At 42.6% G+C, this 21958-nt stretch overlaps 1 non-coding gene across 1 annotated transcript; it reads left to right on the top strand.

The window, feature by feature from the left end:
• The first annotated feature begins 15955 nt into the window (after window positions 1-15955).
• On the top strand, window positions 15956-16027 carry TRNAG-UCC (transfer RNA glycine (anticodon UCC)). The gene has a single exon. It is a non-coding gene; the product is annotated as a tRNA-Gly (tRNA).
• Window positions 16028-21958: the final 5931 nt, after the last annotated feature.

Here is a 21958-nt window from a genome sequence, read left to right on the forward strand (position 1 = left end):
GCTTAAAAATAAATGTATCATTACTCGGATTGCCATAGGGAAATTAAGATATACAGAGTCCCGCATTGACTAGCTGAAGTTAAAGCAGCTCAAGCACCTCCAGCCTTGGGAGCATGCACACAAAACCTTCTTTGGCAAAGCCAACAGTTTTGTCATTGCTGAATTTCTTCAGCTGCAGAGGCTTCCTCCCAGGTTCCTCGTCTTGTGGCAGCGTTCTTCGACCGTGCATGTTGCCCGCTGGCAACATGCATGGCCAAAGAACGCTGCCACAAGACGAGTGCAGCACATCAATGTCCCAATCCAACCCATGCTTATACTGAACTATTGAGCGTGCACTGTCTATTACATGCCACAGCCCATATCTCTTTAACACTATAGCACAATGTATTTGGTGCTAAAACTAGGTGGGACTTAAGTGAGCTAAAACTAAAGATGCACATGTGGGGCCAAAACTAAGCAGCCTCATTAGGTGGCGCTAAAGTCCCACCCATAGGCCAGAACTAATGATGGTGCTAAAGAATCCCCTCAGTAAAAACCAGTGGTGGAGCTACAGAGCCACAGTGCTGTGAGCTAGAACTAAAAGCGGCCTATGTCCCTCAATTATGACGTGTAACTTCCACTTCTATGGGTGCGCTTGCTACAGTGCCTGCTCAAAAGCCATGGAGATGGGTGAAGGTAAAAATACTTCCTTCATTCCAGCAACGGCAGAAGCGGTAATTGCATATAACGTATCTCGATGCTGGCAGATATTTATAAAAGTACCAGATGGCAAATGTATTTTTATTGGGAATAGTATTTGCAGCTGGCAGATGAAGGCTGCAGATTCGCGCGCACAATGCTTGCTGGCTGGAATATTCATGGCTCACGAAAACCGAGCTACAACTATAATCTGTCCCAATTTACTTTTTTTTAAAATGTTTTGCTTTAAGTTACTCATTTGCTAGCCATAGACCTACCACCAAGGAGCCAAGGACCACTGCAACACAGTAATTGTGGTACATAAGAAGGGGGCGTGTATCACAGACTGAGAGAATGCAATAATGTTTGAACCATTTATATCTTTTATTGCAACAATTAATTAATGTATTTGGTTTTGTAGCGGTATATTGAGAGACCACCCTCAACACACTTCCCTTCCCAGGCTAAGTGTCACACAATAAATGGTTAATTTTCTTCTAATACCCTTCGACCCCCTCCAAACCCCCCCTCCGAGCTACCAATGAGCCAAAGACCAGGCCCGTGCACAGGAAATATATATGTATTTTTTTGGATGACATGTAATAAAAAAATGCTCTGAAATGTCACACAGCACTTTATCCGTGGCACAACACAATAAACTTCTCTCTACCTAAACAGCTCACACCATTTGGATTGGAAAAATTAAATCACAATATTTGACTTTATACAAATTTCAAAATAAATGATCATCAACACTGGTCCCTGAATAACATAATGTTACATTTGCAATGGTGTGCAATTTCGATTTTCCTGTACGCTTAAAAGGCTAGCAGTTTAGTTTTACAAATGTGTGCAAATGCATGTGCAAATTATAATCGCCCTATCTCTATCACCACTTTTTTGGGAAAACTCATGGTGAAGCTGGTCATTCCCCGACTGACCCTCCACACTGAAGAGGCCGGCTGCCTCCATGACCACCAGTCTGGTTTTAGGGCAGCCAAAGGCATGGAAACGGCTCTCCTGAACACGCGCGAAGACCTAATCTCTAATATGCACTCAAACACTCCCTCTGTTCTGATCCTCCTCGATCTTTCTTCTGCTTTTGATACAGTCAACCACTCTATGCTCATAAATCGACTCCATGATACCCTAGGCATCACGGACAGGGCACTGGCATGGATGACCTCCTTCCTTTCGAACAGACATCCCAAGTGCAAATGGGTCCTTTTCTTTCCTCCACCTCACTCTCTACCTGTGGCATACCTCAGGGCTCTACCCTATCGCCATGATTCTTCAACATCTACCTGGCCCCTCTGTCCCACCTGATCTCCACCTTCTCCTCTTATTTGCAGTGTTATGCAGATAACACACAGCTCTCTTTCAAGCTGCCATCCCCTACCTCCTCCGCCTCCTCCCTCATACCTGACTGTGATTCAGGCATGGTGCTCTGCCAATGATCTCTGCCTTAATGCCAGTAAGACTGAGATCCTTCTCATTGGCTCACCTGCTCCTTGTTCCCCCCACTCTCTGGTCAGACCTCTTGGGTCCCCTCCCCACACCCACTTGTGAGGCAAAAACCTTGGGATAATCTTTGACTCCTCTCTCTCCTTCTCTCCACACATCACAGACCTTGCCAAGAAGCAAAACCTTCAGTTGCACCTCCTCAGGGGAATTCTACCCTTTGTCACCTTCCCTCAGAAGCTCAACATCTCCAGAGCCCTGGTTCTCTCTAGGCTAGACTCCTTCCTCAATCTGCCTCTTTCCTCCCTACGCCCCCTTCAACTAATCCAGAACAGGACTGCAAGACGTATCCTTGGCCTCAAGCCCAGGGACCATCGCTCTCCAGAACCTAAAATCTCTCCACTGGCTCCCAGTGACCGCAAGGATCACATTCAAGACCCTTTGCATCATCTTCAAGGCTGTCTACATCCTGCTTTCCCTCCCTAAATACCTCCCAGCCAGAGTCCTTCAGTCCTCTGGTTCCAACTCTCTGCAGGTAAACCTTTCTCCAAGCAGAGAGTGAAGGTGGATCCCTTTCCTTGGCTGGCTGCCCCCTCTGAAACTTCCACCCTCCTCCCCTCAGACTTGAACTGGATCTTCTTAAGTTCTGGAAACTTCTCATGACTTTCCTTTTCTCCGCTTCCTTCCCTCTCCCCCTCCCGTGCTAACTCTCCCTCTGCTGTTGCGACTGGGGCTTGGTCCCTTCAGAGTCATACAGGGGACAGACCACCCCCTACCAGTCCCCCAGCATCCCTTGCCAGCACTTGCCCTTGGGCTCCCTTTTCCAGACTAGCCCATGCTGACCCTCCCTGTCCACCACACTCATCCTCCCCTCCCCCTCCCCACCCTGGAACTTGCCACATTGGCCTGCCCAGCATTGGCCTGCCCCCCACCGTTGGGGGCATCCCACTCCTACACTTCTTCCTCTACACCCCCCACCCTACGCTTACTACCTTGTTCAGGCACTTGCATGATAGGATTGTCACAAGGCCAATATAACCCCTTTGTTGTTCTACTTTTTGATTCCGATGTCACCCCCCGATCTTGTCTTGTGGTATCTGGAAACACTTGTATGTAGGTGCCATACAATTGTCCAATACATACAATAAATATATTATTTCACCCACACTTTTCCTTTAAAATAAACACAGGGTGAGTTTGCAGTTTTGTTTTTCAGACCCCCCTTCTTTGGTCTGTGTTGAGGAAGTCAGACAGACAAATTTGAATGATTTGGGATTTTGGGATTTCCGAACCCGTCCATTTAAAGGCCTGTGTTGTGGAAGCTAAACACACAGGATTGCACAATTAAATTACAGTCTATAGTTTTTAGCGCACACTGGGAACGGGCTTTGTTAATTTTGATCACCCCGTGGTGTTCTGCCAAGGGTAATTAATTAAATAAATATTTTTTTAGTTAAATAGGCTAAGGATATGCAGAGCTTTGCCACCTCCCACCATAAAGGGAAATGATTTAAGTCAGAAGACCCCCCACCTTTTGGTTTCAAAGGGTTCAATTCTAAAAACATAGAAAACCTCTTTTTAAAGTTCAGGAAAGCCAGCTGAATGTAAGGACCCTCTGGAAGGACAGGGTAGGAGTCTGGTCACTCCACTCTCAAGGATGGTATCCAGCTCTCCACCAGAGGACCCAGTCAGCTTTTAGGCCTTCCCAGAAATAGAAAACTCCACCCAGAGGCAATCTCTGCAAAGTCTCCTTTTGGTGTTGCCTGTCAGCTGTCGGATGGTCATTTTCAGCAGCTCTCCCCAGTGGTAAATTTCAGCAGCACTATTCCTTTTACTCATAATGCATTTTTTATTTATTCTATTTTTTTTTATTTTATTGAGCATTTGCTCGGTGCTTATACAACAGAAATGTGTTTATAAGTGCCACAAAGCTAAATGGGAGGGAACAGGGGAGAAAAAAACATTTGCAAAGCAGTGAATATACAGTCGTGTTCCTACTAGGCCTTGTGCTATTCAGACGTGCAAGTGCATTGAATAAGTGCAGGAGATAAGGATGGGTGGGGGCAAGGAATGCTCAAGTGCTGGCAAGGAGTTCGGGAGGGAAGTGCCAAGGCGAGCCAAGGAGGATGCCTCAGACTAAGTACTAAGTGCTGGTGCAGGTTACTCCCAAGGGTGGGATGTATATCCGCCAAGCAGGGGCCTGCAGGGGGCAGTGCAGTGGCGGGAGGCGCTGGTATCAACTACGTAGAAGGCCTGGTATCCTGTGAGATTAATGAGGACCAGGCCACCAGTCTCAGCGGCAGTGGGGTGATTAACAGGGAAGGGAAAGAGGAAAGTGGTGGAGAAAAGCAGAGTTTTGAGCATTTTCTGGAACATAAGGAGGTCCATCTCAAGTCTGAGAGGGGCAGGAGGTTGTTCCAAAGGGAGGCCCTAGCTGAGGAAAGAGATCTGTCCCCCACTCTGTGCTTGGAGTAGCGTTTGACAATCAAAGTGTTGGAGTTAGAGGAGCAGAGGACTCTAGCAGGGGAGCTTTTACGGAGAAAACATTGGAGATCGAGTGGTCTCAGGACCCAGAAAGCCTTGTGGATGATGCAGAGGGTCATGAATTTGATCCTTGCAGCCACTGGGAGCCTGTGGAGAGATTTTAGGGCTGGGGAGATACAGTCCCTGGGCTTGAGGCCAAGGATAAGTCTTGCAGCCCTATTCTGGATTAGCTGGAGGGGGCCTAGGGTGGAATGAGGGAGATTGAGAAAGAGGCTGTTGCAGTAGTCCAACATAGAGAGGACCAGATCTCTGGAGACATTGAGCTTCTGGGGGAAGGTGAGGAAAGGGAGAATGCCTCTGAGGAGGTAGAGCTGGCAGTGAACCTTCTTGGTAAGGTCCATGATGTGAGGGGGTGAAGGAGAGAGCCGAGTCGAAGATGATGCCAAGGTTTTAGGCCTCACAAGTTGGTGATGGGAGAGGGCTCTGAGAGGGTGGCCAGAGGGTAGGAGGAATGGAAGGCGCAGGTGTCCCAATGAGAAGTATCTCTGTCTTACTGGCATTAATACAGTTGCCGTTAGCTGCACACCATGCCTGAATGGCAGACAGACAATCGGGCATGAGAGAGGAGGAAGAGGAAGTAGTAGAGGGAAATTTTAAGGAAAGCTTTGTGTCATCAGCATAGCGCTGGAGATGACGAGAGAAGGAGGAGATCGGGTAAGCTAGAGGGTGAGATATCTATTGAAGAGCTATGGCGATAGGATAGAGCCCTGGGGGACGCCACAGGTAGAAAGTGTGGTGGTGGTGGAGGAAAAAGGACCCAGTTGCAACTGGCAAGGGTGATTAGTGAGGAAAGAGGTCAGCCAATCCAGTGCCTGGTCAGTGATGCAGAGGTTATCACAAAGTTGTTTTATGAGGATAGAGTGGTTGACCGTGGCAAAGGCAGAGGAGAGATTTGTGAGCATGACTTCATGGGTGTTCAGGAGAGCAGTTTCCTTGCCTCTTGATGCCCTGAATCCAAATTGATGGTCATGGAGGCAACCAGCTCTACAGACAAGGGGTGTATTGGCCAGGTTTATTGCATAAGCATAAAAATAGGCAAATACTGCCAGAAAATAAAAATAGGGAGTACAAATACCCCCAACAAAAAATAGGAAACAAATAGAATCTTGTGTCCCTGCTTTCACAGCTCAGACTAAATAAACCTGTATCTTTTAATGTGCATGAATAACTATTTGCAAAGAATTAATTATTATAAAAACATATTTTTACACACATATAAAATACTCTCATCCAAATCCTATCTGGAGCACTGGAGGAATCCAACAAGTTCAGTGTGGAGGGTCAGTTTGGGGAGGACCAGCTTCTCCATAGTTTACCCAGGAAGGGGGTAATGTAGACAGGGTGATAGTTAGCCGGGCAGGAGGGGTCAGTAGATGACTGTTTTAAGAGAGGGTGCACAAGGGACTGCTTGAGGGATAGAGGCAACAAGCCAGTGGTGTAGTGGTTGCAGAAGTCAGCGAGAGCCGGGATGAGAGAGGAGATGTGGTCCTTAATGGTTCTAGAAGAACAGGGCAGCACCTATTTGGAGGAGGCCTTCATAGAGTGGACAACTTTAGAGATCTCATCTTGTGCTCTGGGCAGGAGAGAGGAGAGGGAGAGGGGTAGAAGGTCGGGAGCCAAGGGAGGCAGGGTAGCAAGCACAGGAGTGGAGATGGTGGTGGAGAGTGTGAGGACAGGATGTCCTGAGATTTTGATGTGAAATGGGAGTCCAAAGCCATGCAGACAGCCTGGGTAGTGTAGGGTATTTTGTGGAGATTTGGGGCCTGACGGTATTTTCTTACCGCTGAAATATAACTTAGCAACAATCACTCCTTGTATTCAGATTGGGCCATGTACAACAATAATACAGTGAACATGCATTATTTCAGCACCCAGGCCTGCATATTTGGTATGCGTGGGTGGTAGGCGCGGTTGGTGGTATTTTGGTGAGCATAATTCCCTTGTTTTATTTGTGGCCCCAATGTCCAAAATCCCTTATCTTTGCTTAGATTTTTCGTGTAATCACTAGAGAGACCTCAGACCTACATTTCAGGAATACCACATTTTTCAGTGTTAGTGTGCCACCATGGGCGATCTCACTGGCTTATTTACGACAGAGAGCTATATATGGTAATCTTGTGGTAATTTCCACTACCTTATATACGGTAGGGAGCTATGTTCAGAGAGTCTCTCTTCCCGTTGGCTCATGTACCTCCAACGAGCTATGCTACAATCACTCACAACTGTTCATACTGAATCTGACATGCACACATCTGTCTTAAAATGACCATTGCACTGTTTAAAATCTCCCCACATCATCGGCATTGTAATGGTAAATAGTAAATACACCACCCGTCTGTTTTCAAATATTTTTCTGTATTATAAAAGTTGCATTTAAACACGATCTCTTTACAGAAATAAATAAAATGGTACAGTAAAAGCATTGTCTATGACACACTGCAAAGAGAGTGGCGGAGAACAGAACTCAAATTGCAACATTATCATTTGATTAAGGCATGCACAGGAATCCTACACTGACTGCATATTACCGTACACACTCAGCTCCCACACTTCTCATTACCTTATCTTTTTAGTTGTTCTCTTTGGCTGTTATCTTTGTGAATGTGGCTCTCTTGGATTAACTCCAGCAAAAAGGAACGCTTGCCTTCTCAAACCGGGGTCATTGCCTGGAATTCTCAGCTTTTGCAGATAGGAACGCCTCAGCCAGTGGAAAGGTCCTTCTTTCAGCTCTCCCCAATCTCGACTGCCAAATCTTGACTATAGCAGGACGCAGGGATCTGCATTCAGTCAGGAGTCCCACAGCCAGGTCTTCTCCCCAGTAGTGCAGAAAAATGTCTGCCTGTCTTTTTCCCCCGATACTGCCCACTAAAACTTTCATCTCAGCCCTCTGTATGACGTGTCCCAATGAAATCCATCATCTCTCATCCTCCTACTCTCAACAATAGCTTCGCTTATACATTTGCAATTGTTGCAAATCTGACTTCCTTCTTCCTGCAGTTACTGTGCACAAAAACACGGAGAATCAGTCAGAGAAGAGAAGAAAAAAAATCTGCACACACATTTAAATGGCTTTCAGAGTATGCCTAACTCTGCAGTGGAGAACACATTTTATTAGTGGGTTATGTTAAATAAGGTTTTATTAGTCAGGTTAATGGTTAATAGGTTAGCTGTTAATTTTCAAATGTGTCTCTCGCACCATAGGCATTTCAGGTGAAAAATAGTGTGCATTTTTAAATGAGCACGTGTGCTTTTAACTGTAAAAATAGATTTGCATCTTATATGTTAAAATCGTTTTTGACTGAATAGCCTGTCTTTCCTTGTTAATCTGGTAACCCATATAGCAATGCACCGCACCCTTGTGGTGGTGCTGCGAAAAAAATTTGCTACCTGTGCAGTAGTGCTGTACTCTGTGCTGTTTGCTACCTGTGCAGTAGTGCTGTACTCTGTACTGTAACACGCCAAATATCCTTACATATACCCTCCTTTTGTTTTTAGAACTTGGCTATAATCCAAGCCAATTCCTAAAAACAACTTGTTCTTTTTTTTTTTTACAATATAGCAATCCAACAAAATGAATATTCATGTGTATCAATGAAAATTTGCAATCAACATTTCATCTGAGTCCATCAGTTCATAAAATGTTCCACATTTGCCTTCTCAGTGGAAGTGGCATTACTTTAAGTTTAAATTTTCCAAGTCAATTAAAAACAATGAAATAAAATAACTAACTAAAACAAATAATTAATATAACAAATTAAAATAAATAATTAAAATAATAAATACGTGGAACTTCATATGCCGGAACTTTTGTTTTGTCTCTTTTGGTATGTCCCGACCAGCGATGTTATTCGGTTCATTCGAGTACTCTTTCATCTTGGCAATCTTGAATCCACAGTAGTCATCTCTTTTGGCATTCCGGTTATTTTGTCTTCACCTCCACCTGGAGGCAGGCATCTTTTGGTCTTCATCCAGGGGACTCCAGGACTCCATCGTCTCCCGTGGCCTCTGATCCCGGAACCTCCGACCAAATAATGTTAATTGTCTAAATCAAAATAGAAAATAAACAGATTAAGTACATAGCACAATACTAACTTCATCCTTTTGCCAAAAATAAAACATGCTTGGTAAAAATATTTCATTTTTTTTTTTTCTGAAATTAAACACAAGTTAAAAGAAAACAAGCAGATATTCAATATTTAACACACTTTCTCTCTGCACACCAACCATGAGCTTCCATTATATGTGCATTTATTTATTTATTTATTTATATTTATTTTATATTATATTTTACATATACTACAGTGTTTATGTGCCATCATAACAATCAACTTTTTAACTTCTTTGTCACTGCCTCCTGATTGTACCCATTTATTTTCTCTTTTTGTGTTCAAGGGATTTTATCTGTTTCTACATGCTCAAGCCGCCTGATCTCATGTCTGGGATGGCATGGTTTGATTTGATTTACATGGACAAACTGCTCTATTGCTGTTTCACCTTTATTTTTCAAAATTTTATACACTACAGGAGAGACCTTATCTATAATCCGAAATGGCCCCTGCCAGGCTGCTAGAAATTTAGAATTTTTCTGTTTACTTTTTCCAAAATGAAACTTTTACACCTGATCCCCTACACTGTATTCCTTTGCTGATGTCTTTTTATCATAATATGACTTTGCACTGTCAGCAGCTCTTTCCAGATTTCTCTGCACAAAAGCAAATGCATGTTGCAAATGCCTCCTCAGTTCATCAATATATTCATGAACTGTGGATGCACTCACTAGAGTTTGCTCATGTGTTCTGTATAGTAGGTGTTGTGGTAACACCATTTTCCTACCTGTCAAGACCTCATGGGGGCTAACACCTGTTGCTTTGGCAGGAGTCGACCTGATTGCCATCAGAACCAACGGTAAACGTAAATCCCAGCTGGAACCTGCTTCTGCCACAAATTTCTTTAAAATATCCACAACAGACCTATTGCTTCTTTCAACTGTACCTGAAGACGCCGCCCGATATGCGATATGTAGTTTCCTTTTCACACCTAGTATTTGCCATACTTTACTCATTAGAGTACTTGTGAAATGACTTCCTCTGTCTGACTCAATTCTTTGTGGCAACCCAAACCTTGAGAACACATGGTTCACCAGCAATGTGGCTGCTGTTTGCGCACTACAATCTGGTGCAGGAATGCATTCAATCCACTTTGACATCAAACATACCACACTCAAAATATAACGGTGTCCCCTGCTTGACCTTTTTAAAGGACCTACATAGTCTATTTGCAAATCTGACCATGGGAGAGTTAGGCCTCTTTTCATCAATGGTGCTCTATGCATTGGTGAAGCAGGTTTAAATTGGGCGCATACTAGACATCCTCTAGTATATAATTCCACATCTTGGGACATATGTGGCCAGTAAGCATAATCATTTAGTATTTCTAATGTTTTTTGTGAACCTCTATGGCCTGCAGTTATGGCATCATGTGCATGGTGTAGCATTAGTCCTCTGAATGAAAGGGGTACTACCCACTGTATTTGTCCTGTTATGGACTCTCTAATCATGAGTCCATCCTGTAATCTAATTCGTGTTTTGTTCTTTAATAGCACCCTCAACTCTTCTTTTCCCATACAATCATTTTCTGTTAAAGGATTTTGTTCGGGATCTATCAAATGATTATAATAGATTCCCAAAATTTGATCATTCCTTTGTGCCTCAATTAAATCTTGGTCTGGGGTGTCATGACTCCACTGCACCACCGGTTGATCCACCTCCTTTGGTGCTTTAGAACGTGTCACTGCATCAATTTGTATTTCACCCATTAAATAATCAATATGTAGCAATTCTCCCATCACAGCCCCAATCTTAGCCAGATGGTCTGCCTTATCATTTCCCTCCTTATCCTCTCCTGGTGTTTTTAAATGCCCACGAATTTTTCTCCAGTATATTGTTAAATTATTTTCTGACACCAATTTGTCTATGGCTTGTATCATTTTTCCATGCTTAAGTGGCTTTTTGTTGTATGTAACCATGCCTCTTGCTTTCCAACCAGGCAAATACTCCACAAAGCTATTCCGTGCATAGTCAGAATCAGTCACCAGGACAATTTCACTGAACTTTTTATCAACTGCAGTAGCAATTGCTTTATAGATGGCTGCCAATTCCGCCACCTGACTGCTCCTATCCCCAATCCTCATCCCTATACTGGGGACGCCTTCACATTTCAACCAGACATTTCCTATTCCTGCCACCAACTGTTTATTACTGTCATTTTCAATGTGAAAAGCACAACCATCCACATATACAGTTGGCAAATCCTTGCATGTTTTTTCATCAAAAGCTTTGTGTGATGATTGTTCAAATTCCTGCAAACTAGTTTCCACTTCCATTTCATTTGGTATTTGTTCAGCTGCACAGTCATGTAAGTCAGCTAACCCTTGAGCAATTGGGCTCTTTTTATTTTGTCCATATCTCACTTCTACGGGAAAACCTTGTAATGCCAGCGTCCATGAAATGATTCTGGATTGCGCTAGATTGCCTGATCTAATTCTTTTACTCTCTAAAAATTGCAAAGGTTGATGATTTGTTTCAATAATCACCTTTTCTCCCTGAACAATGGGGCGGAAATGTTGTAGCGCCCACACAGTGGTTAATAGGGCCTTTTCACATTCATTAAATTTCATTTCAACTTGGGAAAATGCCTTACTTGCATATGCAATGGTTTTGTGATTCAAATCGTGTTTTTGTGATAACACTGCTGACATACAATGTTCAGAAAAACCTATTTCTATAAAGAAATCCCTGTCCTTTATGGGGTATGCTAAACATGGTGCCTTTACAAGACATTCCTTCAATCTAGCCACTGCATCAGACTGCTCTCTTTCCCATCTCCAGGGAGTATTTAGTTTAAGCAGTTTAGTCAATGGTTGAGTGATTTCTGCATAATTCTCAATGAACGTTCTGTTATAGCCTGTCATCCCTTATAAACTTTTTACTCCTTTCACATTTTTAGGATCTTTTAATCTTTGTATGGCCTCTATTTTCTTCCTTTGTGGATTTAGCCCACGTTCAGTCACTTCATGCCCTAGAAAGTTCACTTTTTTCTTGCACCATTGTGCTTTTTGCAAAGATACTTTGGCGCCTGCTTTCTGCAATTGGCCAAGTACATGTCTTATTTCATCAAAATGGCTTTTCAGGCTTTCATTTTTTATCAGGACATCATCCACATAAACTATTGTTCCTCTTTCCGCTGCATCCGGCATGGCCTTTCTCAAAAATATGCCAAATTCACTCCCACTATTGATGCACCCGAACGGAGCTCTAAGCCAGGCATATTGAGTCCTGTCAAATGTAAAGGAAAATAAGTGTTGTATCTCCTCTGCCAATGGCACACACCAATATCCAGATGTGAGATCTAATGTGGTAAATACATTTGAACCATGTATCTGAGCTAGGCCCTGATCAATGAATGGTAGTGGCCATCTAGATACTGGTACTCTTTTATTTAACTCTCTTAAGTCTGCACACAGCCGCCATTGACCATTTGGCTTTAACACACCTAAAATAGGCGTATTGGATGTGCTATGAATGGGCCTGATTATTCCCCGTGATTCCAAATTTTTAATAATCTCTGCCAATGATTCTAAACATGCCAGCGGTAGTCTATACTGGCGTACAAACACTGGATTTCTGCTACAACCTTCTGGTAGTGTGGCCACATGTAAATCAGTTAAACCACAATCATAAGCATCTTTTGCAAATACATCCTTAAACTCCATAAATATTTCCCTCAGGTCGTCTCTATCCTTATCGCTGTCACATGCATCCGCTAAGGAGATCTGCTCTTCTACCATTCTGGAAAATTCTGGAAACTCTTCTGGTAAAGGAATCTCAGCGCTTTCCTCTAACTGTGTGGCTGTGTCTTTTTGTAGAGCTGCCACTTTTAAATATTTTGGCATATCAGCTTCCACTTCAATGGGCTGATTTCCTGTTTCATTTTCATTTAAATTAAATATTATGCAATCCTCTTGATGGCAGCACACTGTCTCATTTGAATCATAAGGATACACAGAATGAATTTTAAATATTCCTTTGGGCTGAGAGTCCAGGTGTTCTGGCAACTCGCCCTTGGCATCTACATATTTTTCAGGAATATTCCCAATCACCATGTTATTTAAATCTGCCGTATAATGTGATTTTTGTATGGCCATTCCTAATGGGGAGTTTTCCTCTAAATGAATATCCTGACAACCTTTATTATTTACCATGATTTTTACAGATCCCTCACCAATGTCTACCAATGGAATGTATTCATAATCCAGGCCTTGCTGTTTTATGGATTCATTCAGGCATACAAATGCATCAGAGCCTTTCATCTGCTGCCCATTTTTGCATTTCAGTGTTATTGCAAACTGTTTTGTAAATGCAGGAATAATAGTATCTTTCCTTATTTGTAATTCGATGGCATAAGGAACCAGTTGTGCACAATGATAAGCCCTTCTTTTGTCTTCAAATTCAGGTGCCGGACCACCTAGGCGTGACCATATTTTTTGATTAAGGAAATCTAACACCATACACATTCTGTGCATGATGTCATTGCCCATGTAAAATTCATTTTGTGCTCCACTCACTATCCATACATTATGGTAAATTGTTTTCTGCCCAATGCTAATTTTAAGCATGCATCTGCCTGCAATTCGGTTTTCAAAGTCTGGACTGTCCAACCCAGAAACATATTGGTTTTTAATCCTAAATTTCGGGATTTCTTCCCTCTCCATAATTTTTTGCAACAATTTCTCATTAATGAAACTCCTTTCATGTCCAAGCGCTAAAGTGGCTTTTATTGTTTAAAGATAATCATTTATACCAACATGAACCCATGGTTGCTCATCTTCCATGTGTATTTCTGCCAGAGTGGTAATGTGTTTTTCTGAATCTGTTTTAGGAATAATATTCTGTTTGCATGTTTTCTCTTTTAAATAGAAACGTAATGTGTGCTCATCTATGGCAGTCTGCCAATCTTTCCTTGGGTCCAAGTATATTTGTACAGGTAGTTTTTCATTGTCGCTCTGCATTTTGTCTTGACACATTAATATAACAGTGACACTAGGTATGCAGCTATTCTGGAGATATACCTCCACAGCATCATTTGTTTTGGCAACGGTGTGACATTCATTTATATTGCTGTTTTGTGATTTTAGTTTCTTAGGCCTCAATGGTTTTTTGGTTAAGGACCACAGCACTCCATTCACCCCATCTATGAGAGGAGACAATCTTTTCAGGCAATCTGTCCCCATCAGAAATGGAATTTCACAAATAGATGTGATCAATACCTCTTGTTTCATTCTGTGTTTTCCTATTTTCATGTCAACCTCAGTTACACCTATGATGGGCACCTCCTCCCCATTAAAGTTATGCACTGGGCCTTGATTTGCCTTCACTGTGATCTGACTCTGTGGAGGCCTCCCTTCATTGATACTCTTTACCAGCTCCTTGGACATAATTGTGGCCTGTGCGCCAGTGTCAATCATAGCGAAGGTGTGGCATTTTTCTTCTACAGTGATGGGTGCATAATATCTGTCCTCAACTTCCTCTAATAAACATAAGAAATGTGAATTCTTACTGATTTCAGGGCTCACCTTTCTCAGATCTTTTTCACTTTTGGCTAAGCACATTGGTAAATGAAAAGACATTTTCCCTCCTTTTTACCCATTTCTGTGCGAGATATTTTATTCATTTCTCCATGTTCAGAGGTTTTTTGGAGTGTGGCCACTGTTCGCCCATCCATCTGGGTAACATCAGAGACCACATTACAACCTTCCAACTGAACATGTGTAACAACATCATTCAGCAATTTGTCATTTTTTAATTCTGTGCATTTGTGATCATTTAGTGTAATACCAGCCTTTTCAGCCTCTTCAAAAATATGTGGCTCAAAGAATTCTTCAGGTGATTGACTTGTACCCTCCTTGTGAGTATTTCCTTTTTCTGTCTGTGTTTGGTCATTGTTTTGCTTTACATCTCAAAGATTGATAGAGAAAAATAATAACATGTTCAGAGAAAGGGAGAAGACATTAAGCATCTTTCAGTTTGGTATTTGGGTGGGAGAAGTGAAATTGGGGTCCTTCAACTGTGAACTTCCCTAAGAGGCTGTCATAGTTTGATTACAGGGAGTTCGCAAGATCAAAGTATGTACCTTCAGAAGTGTCTTTCTCCCAGGTAAGGCTTTGCATTCGAAGCACCCAAAGTCTTTCAGGATTTCCTTGTGTGCACCAAATTACTTGTATGTTGAAGTGAATTTTATTTGCTAGTCTGACAAACATTCCAATTAGCATTTACTAGAGTAGAGCTACTAGGTGAGACCAAAATTCATGGCCATATCATTTTGCTATTGTGATGCGACTTTCCATAGTTCCACATTTCACATACGCTATGTCGAGGTTTTTATCCAAAGTGCCTTTGGAGTAGTGAGGCAGCAGCCTAACCTGTCTCCACTCCCCTCCCTCAGGGAAGTACTTTCAGCATATAACTTTGACTTCTCTTACAGAATGAGACTGCAGATCCTCCAGCAGGATAAAGCATGCCCTGACGATCCCTTCATCCCTGTTTGAAAACAAGAGAGGAAAGATCATTTAAATCATTGAATTTAGTTGTGGTACTTTGGGTGCTTCGAATGCAAAGCCTTACCTGGGAGAAAGACACTTCTGAAGGTACATACTTTGATCTTGCGAACTCCCTGTAATCAAACTATGACAGCCTCTTAGGGAAGTTCACAGTTGAAGGACCCCAATTTCACTTCTCCCACCCAAATACCAAACTGAAAGATGCTTAATGTCTTCTCCCTTTCTCTGAACATGTTATTATTTTTCTCTATCAATCTTTGAGATGTAAAATACTTAAAAATTGCCTTATTGTGTTTCAGAAGCATATCATAAGCCCATTTTTTCATGGATTCTTTTTCATACCAAAATGTACAAATTACTATACAGAAAGCTGAAAAGTTCTGCAGAAGTGACATTCTTGATTTGAATGTTTCCATCTGTAGGGAAAGCTCATTTTAAACTTGTTTGCATGAAATCAACACATTTTAGTAAACAGATGAATTTTACATTTTTCTATGCAATCTACGAAATTCTTACAAGAGGAGATTTCTACAAAAATTCTTAGTTTGCAGTAGAGCTGAATTAAAAAGGGTCATGCATTTCTGGCTTTGTAGTTGCGCTTGTGCATAAAATTACCACTGCTGGTTGAGGTAAACCATTGCCTACTATGTTGTGCATGCGTTGGTGGTATAGTGGTGAGCATAGCTGCCTTCCAAGCAGTTGACCCGGGTTCGATTCCCGGCCAACGCACCATAAATATGTAGGGTATTTTGTGGAGATTTGGGGCCTGACGGTATTTTCTTACCACCGAAATATAACTTAGCAACAATCACTCCTTGTATTCAGATTGGGCCATGTACAACAATAATACAGTGAACATGCATTATTTCAGCACCCAGGCCTGCATATTTGGTATGCGTGGGTGGTAGGCGCGGTTGGTGGTATTTTGGTGAGCATAATTCCCTTGTTTTATTTGTGGCCCCAATGTCCAAAATCCCTTATCTTTGCTTAGATTTTTTCGTGTAATCACTAAAGAGACCTCAGACCTACATTTCAGGAATACCACATTTTTCAGTGTTAGTGTGCCACCATGGGCGATCTCACTGACTTATTTACGACAGAGAGCTATATATGGTAATCTTGTGGTAATTTCCACTACCTTATATACGGTAGGGAGCTATGTTCAGAGAGTCTCTCTTCCCGTTGGCTCATGTACCTCCAACGAGCTATGCTACAATCACTCACAACTGTTCATACTGAATCTGACATGCACACATCTGTCTTAAAATGACCATTGCACTGTTTAAAATCTCCCCACATCATCGGCATTGTAATGGTAAATAGTAAATACACCACCCGTCTGTTTTCAAATATTTTTCTGTATTATAAAAGTTGCATTTAAACACGATCTCACTCTTTACAGAAATAAATAAAATGGTACAGTAAAAGCATTGTCTATGACACACTGCAAAGAGAGTGGCGGAGAACAGAACTCAAATTGCAACATTATCATTTGATTAAGGCATGCACAGGAATCCTACACTGACTGCATATTACCGTACACACTCAGCTCCCACACTTCTCATTACCTTATCTTTTTAGTTGTTCTCTTTGGCTGTTATCTTTGTGAATGTGGCTCCCTTGGATTAACTCCAGCAAAAAGGAACGCTTGCCTTCTCAAACCGGGGTCATTGCCTGGAATTCTCAGCTTTTGCAGATAGGAACGCCTCAGCCAGTGGAAAGGTCCTTCTTTCAGCTCTCCCCAATCTCGACTGCCAAATCTTGACTATAGCAGGACGCAGGGATCTGCATTCAGTCAGGAGTCCCACAGCCAGGTCTTCTCCCCAGTAGTGCAGAAAAATGTCTGCCTGTCTTTTTCCCCGATACTGCCCACTAAAACTTTCATCTCAGCCCTCTGTATGACGTGTCCCAATGAAATCCATCATCTCTCATCCTCCTACTCTCAACAATAGCTTCGCTTATACATTTGCAATTGTTGCAAATCTGACTTCCTTCTTCCTGCAGTTACTGTGCACAAAAACACGGAGAATCAGTCAGAGAAGAGAAGAAAAAAAATCTGCACACACATTTAAATGGCTTTCAGAGTATGCCTAACTCTGCAGTGGAGAACACATTTTATTAGTGGGTTATGTTAAATAAGGTTTTATTAGTCAGGTTAATGGTTAATAGGTTAGCTGTTAATTTTCAAATTAACAATCTCGCACCATAGGCATTTCAGGTGAAAAATAGTGTGCATTTTTAAATGAGCACGTGTGCTTTTAACTGTAAAAATAGATTTGCATCTTATATGTTAAAATCGTTTTTGACTGAATAGCCTGTCTTTCCTTGTTAATCTGGTAACCCATATAGCAATGCACCGCACCCTTGTGGTGGTGCTGCGAAAAAAATTTGCTACCTGTGCAGTAGTGCTGTACTCTGTGCTGTTTGCTACCTGTGCAGTAGTGCTGTACTCTGTACTGTAACACGCCAAATATCCTTACAGGGAGCAGGGAGAAGGAGAAGAACAAAACAAGCAACTATCGTACTAGGCCTGACAACATTTCAGATAGTGCTGGAGGAGGAGAGGGAGGAAACAACATATGAGGTAGGGGGAGGAGAGAAACAAGCTGCTATCATACTGGTCAGGAGACATTTCTGATGGAGTAAGAGCTATTGACAACGATAAAGAGGGGATTGGGGATGGAGGTAGAAGGAAACATTCAAGCGGCTACCTTACTAGGCCTGAGGACAATTGTAGAAGAAGTGCCCGCCTTTTTATCCCTTGAATAGCCATCAAGGCACCAAACCGACAAATCGCTCCTCCCACATTAATCCTGCTCTTTTCTGAGCTTGTCCAATAAAGATTTTGAAAGCATAGAAAGATGGTTTTCTGTGCTGCCATACCCTCAGGCATGCATCGAGAAAAGTAAAATCACGTTCAATAAGTCTCCAGGGCAGGTTTCTGATTTTATCCAAATTGCTTTTCTGAGGGACCCATGGCGGCCGATCACGATCTGGCAAGAGGGATGGGTGGGGGCGTGCGCGGTAGAAAAAAGCATTCTAATTTCACATTAAAATAAAATTAGTGTTATTAACGTTGCAGTTATTATCATATGAAAGCCGACAGGCTCGGGATGACTAAATTAATGAGGGTATTCGTCACCCTGACAGATTTGCTGCCAAGTGGAGATGGCACTAAGCTATGCGGGGGGACTGGGAGGGGCCCCTTTGTACTGCCAGCCGGGTGCAGGGGTCCACTCGATATGCCAGCTGTCCTGCCTGACTTGAACAGTGCCACTATCGCATTATTTGTGTGGGTCGCAGGACACACTTGGATCAGCAAGGAATCTAGTCAGTGAAGTAGTGAGCAGTGAAGATTGTTTAAACCATGCAACCTCTGAACATCAATGTGTATCATGAGAAGAAGATAAAGAGTCCAGGTGCACATCTGGACAATATGTGTCCCCCTGTTCTGACCAGCCAGCAATGCTAGGGGCATGACTATGGGGTTTATAGTCATTGCATCGGATTACATAGCATCGAATGCGTAACCATCTAAAAAAAAGCGTAGGAAAAAAAGCATTGAATGCATTTTTTAAAAAAATGTTTTAATGGGGTGGGTTCCCCCCAAAACTCCTTTTTAACCTTTAAAACCCGTGACAATTAAAATAAACCCTTTACCCTAAAAAAAACTGCATTCAATGCTTTTTTGATGCTTTTTCTAGATGGTTAGGCATTCGATGCTATGTAATTCGATGCATTCACTAGATACCGACTAATGGGCCTGACGAGCTTGAGGGCAAAGTTCACGTAATTATTGGTGATCCCCAGACAAAGGTTTCTGTTTCACATACAATGATAATTCATAGAAAGTGGGCAGGAAGGTGCAGGGCAAACAACTGCATGCAATGTGATTAACTGTAAGGCAGCGCAGGTTGTACATTAATCTTAATTGATTGATAGAGAATATTAGTGATCTGTCCGCAACCTGCAGCCTCTGCAGTCATTGGTTCGAATTCTGGCCTCAGCCCTGCACCATTCTAAGCTTGCAAAATTGAAAAGCTTGAACCACTACATACAGATATGATATTATTGCTATTATTATCATCATAATCATTGTTATTATTACTATTATTATTAATATTATTTCACAGTTTGGGAAAAGATGCCCGATGCATTGTCCATTTCTACTAAATAGCTGCATTCTTTCTGTGTTGTATACTCGCCCCAAGCATCTTTAACTGATAATGGGCCATTCTTTTTCACTCTGCTGTTCTCTGAAAAGCCAGAACTTAAGTCATGTGTGTTTATGTTCAAGCCCCATATGCTACAGTAGATGTTGATCTGTTAGGGACAGGAGGGCCAAGTCTTCTCTCCCTCAATCTGTGTCTCTTTCCCCCACTCTCCCTCTGTTTGCCCCCCATCCATGCCTACATCCCTACATCCGTACATCTGTTCAGTCCTCCATGCAGCCATCGAACCGTTCATTGGTTCTCTAGTCAGTCAGTACATCCTTGTATCCATCCCTATTTCCATTTTTCCCTAAATGCATCCATAGTAGCTGTATCCCTACGGATATCTACTATATTGATGTATCAGTTCTATCCATTTTTATATAGATTTATCAATTTCTTGGATTATCTGCTAATATCTTTCCCTACCCTTGACATCCTTGCCCCTGTCTTGAGGGTCCACCTAAAACCTGCGTCCAAGGACAATGACCAGTATGACTCCGATCTACCATCTCTGAATCGCAAGTGCAGAGATGCTGAATGGAGTGGCAGACCTTGGGTTTACTCTCTGACAAACTGTCCAGCCGCCTGCTCCAAAAGCAATATTGTTTCTCTATCCCCTTCAAGAAGCGGTGCCACATCCAAGCCCGCATCTCTTGAGCCACCAACAACAGGGCTGAGCTTTTAAAAATCTGCAAGGAACTCACCAATACTACTGCAGTCTACATCTCTCTCCTTCCTACTGTAAGGATATTTGGCGTGTTACAGTACAGAGTACAGCACTACTGCACAGGTAGCAAACAGCACAGAGTACAGCACTACTGCACAGGTAGCACATTTTTTTCTGTATTATAAAAGTTGTACTCTGTGCTGTTTGCTACCTGTGCAGTAGTGCTGTACTCTGTACTGTAACACGCCAAATATCCTTACACCCCCCCCACCACTTGTTTAATTCCGGCACTACCTCAATTGTTGTCAGGCCTAGTAAGGTAGCCGCTTGTCTGTCTCCTTCCCATCCCCTCCCCTCCTTATTATTGTCAAATGCTCTTACACTTTCAGAAATGTCGCTAGGCCAAGTATGTTAGTTATTTTATCATTCTTAATGTATCAAGGACTTGTAAGACTGTCACTGTATTCTCCCTTGTTCCCTCCCCGCCTTGAAGCTCTTTTAAACACATTGTGTACAGGCACTCTATAAATAAACAATCAAATCAAATAACTAGCTGCAATAACCTAGTAGTGAAAAAGAGCAGCAATGGCACGGTGTGCAGGACTGATCACTGTCAGGGGAACATGTCTCGGAAGGCAAAGCATGTCCTGGCACACTTCCTGAAAAACAGCCCTCTGCCCCCTTGGGCTTCATCATTGGAATTTGCTGGGACTCGCAGGCATGTCTAGGTCGTTTGCTGATTTAGCTGTGCTCCAATCCTGAGCTGGGATTTAAGACTCATGTCGATGCCACCAATAAGATTCCTTAAGCTACTAAGGGAGCTTTCATTCAGTCAGTTAGACCTCTTGATTCACAGGCAGAGGTTAAAGGTCCCTTAAAAATGCGCTGAGTCATATCTTGTTTCTTTGACGGTTTTGATAATGTGGAGGAGGAATGGGTTATGTCCACAGATGGATATAGAGGAGAAAGAGAGGGTGGAGAAGGCGGGGGAGATACAGAGAGAGGGAGTGGGGGTGGAAGAGAGGGAGGGAAGTTGAGGGGGTTGGAGGAGGAGAGGGAGATAGAGGGAGAGCGAGTGTGGTTGAGAGAAAGAGAGGGGGAGAGGAGAGAGGGAAAGGGAAAGGGGAGATAGGAAGGCACATAGAGGGATCAATAGAGTTGGAGAGAGAGTGTGGGTGAGGACAAGCAAGAGAGAGTGAAGGAGGGAGAGAATGTGAAAGAGAAGGGGAGAGAGTGGGAAGTGAGTGAGAGTTAGCGAGGGATATGGAGTGGGAGCGAGGAAGTGAGAGAGAGGTGGTGATAGAGAGAAGGAGAGAGGGCAAAACAAATACCCCCAATTACTGATGAACAAGTTGGAGGCGACATGAATGTTTATAAAATTACACTTAACCAGTTCGACAATCAGTATAGGTCCAAAACCAGCATTGCCATCAAATGATTTAACTTTTATGATAGGAAAGAGGAACAGAATCAGACGGTAGAAGAATGCGTAAGTGCACTGCGTAACCTGGCAGTTTCTTGGCATTTCAATGTGGGTGTGTCCAGAGATGAACTTATCAAGGACCAAATCATATTACATACCAATAACTCTGTCATGCCAGAAAGGTTGTGGATGTGTGGCAACCCCACCTTAGTGGAGGCTATACCAATAGCGAAAAAGGTGGAACACACAAAATGGTGCTGAAAAATGGTTAAAGAAAGGACGCAATCAACTGAAAAGTCAGAGACTGTGACACAAGGTAACAATACCCAGATGAACCTAGTGAAGAAGAACAAAGG

The sequence above is a fragment of the Ambystoma mexicanum genome, chromosome 3q, assembly GCF_040938575.1.
Source record: "Ambystoma mexicanum isolate Mex_15411 chromosome 3q, UKY_AmexF1_1, whole genome shotgun sequence".
In the NCBI taxonomy this organism is placed as follows: Eukaryota; Metazoa; Chordata; class Amphibia; order Caudata; family Ambystomatidae; genus Ambystoma; species Ambystoma mexicanum.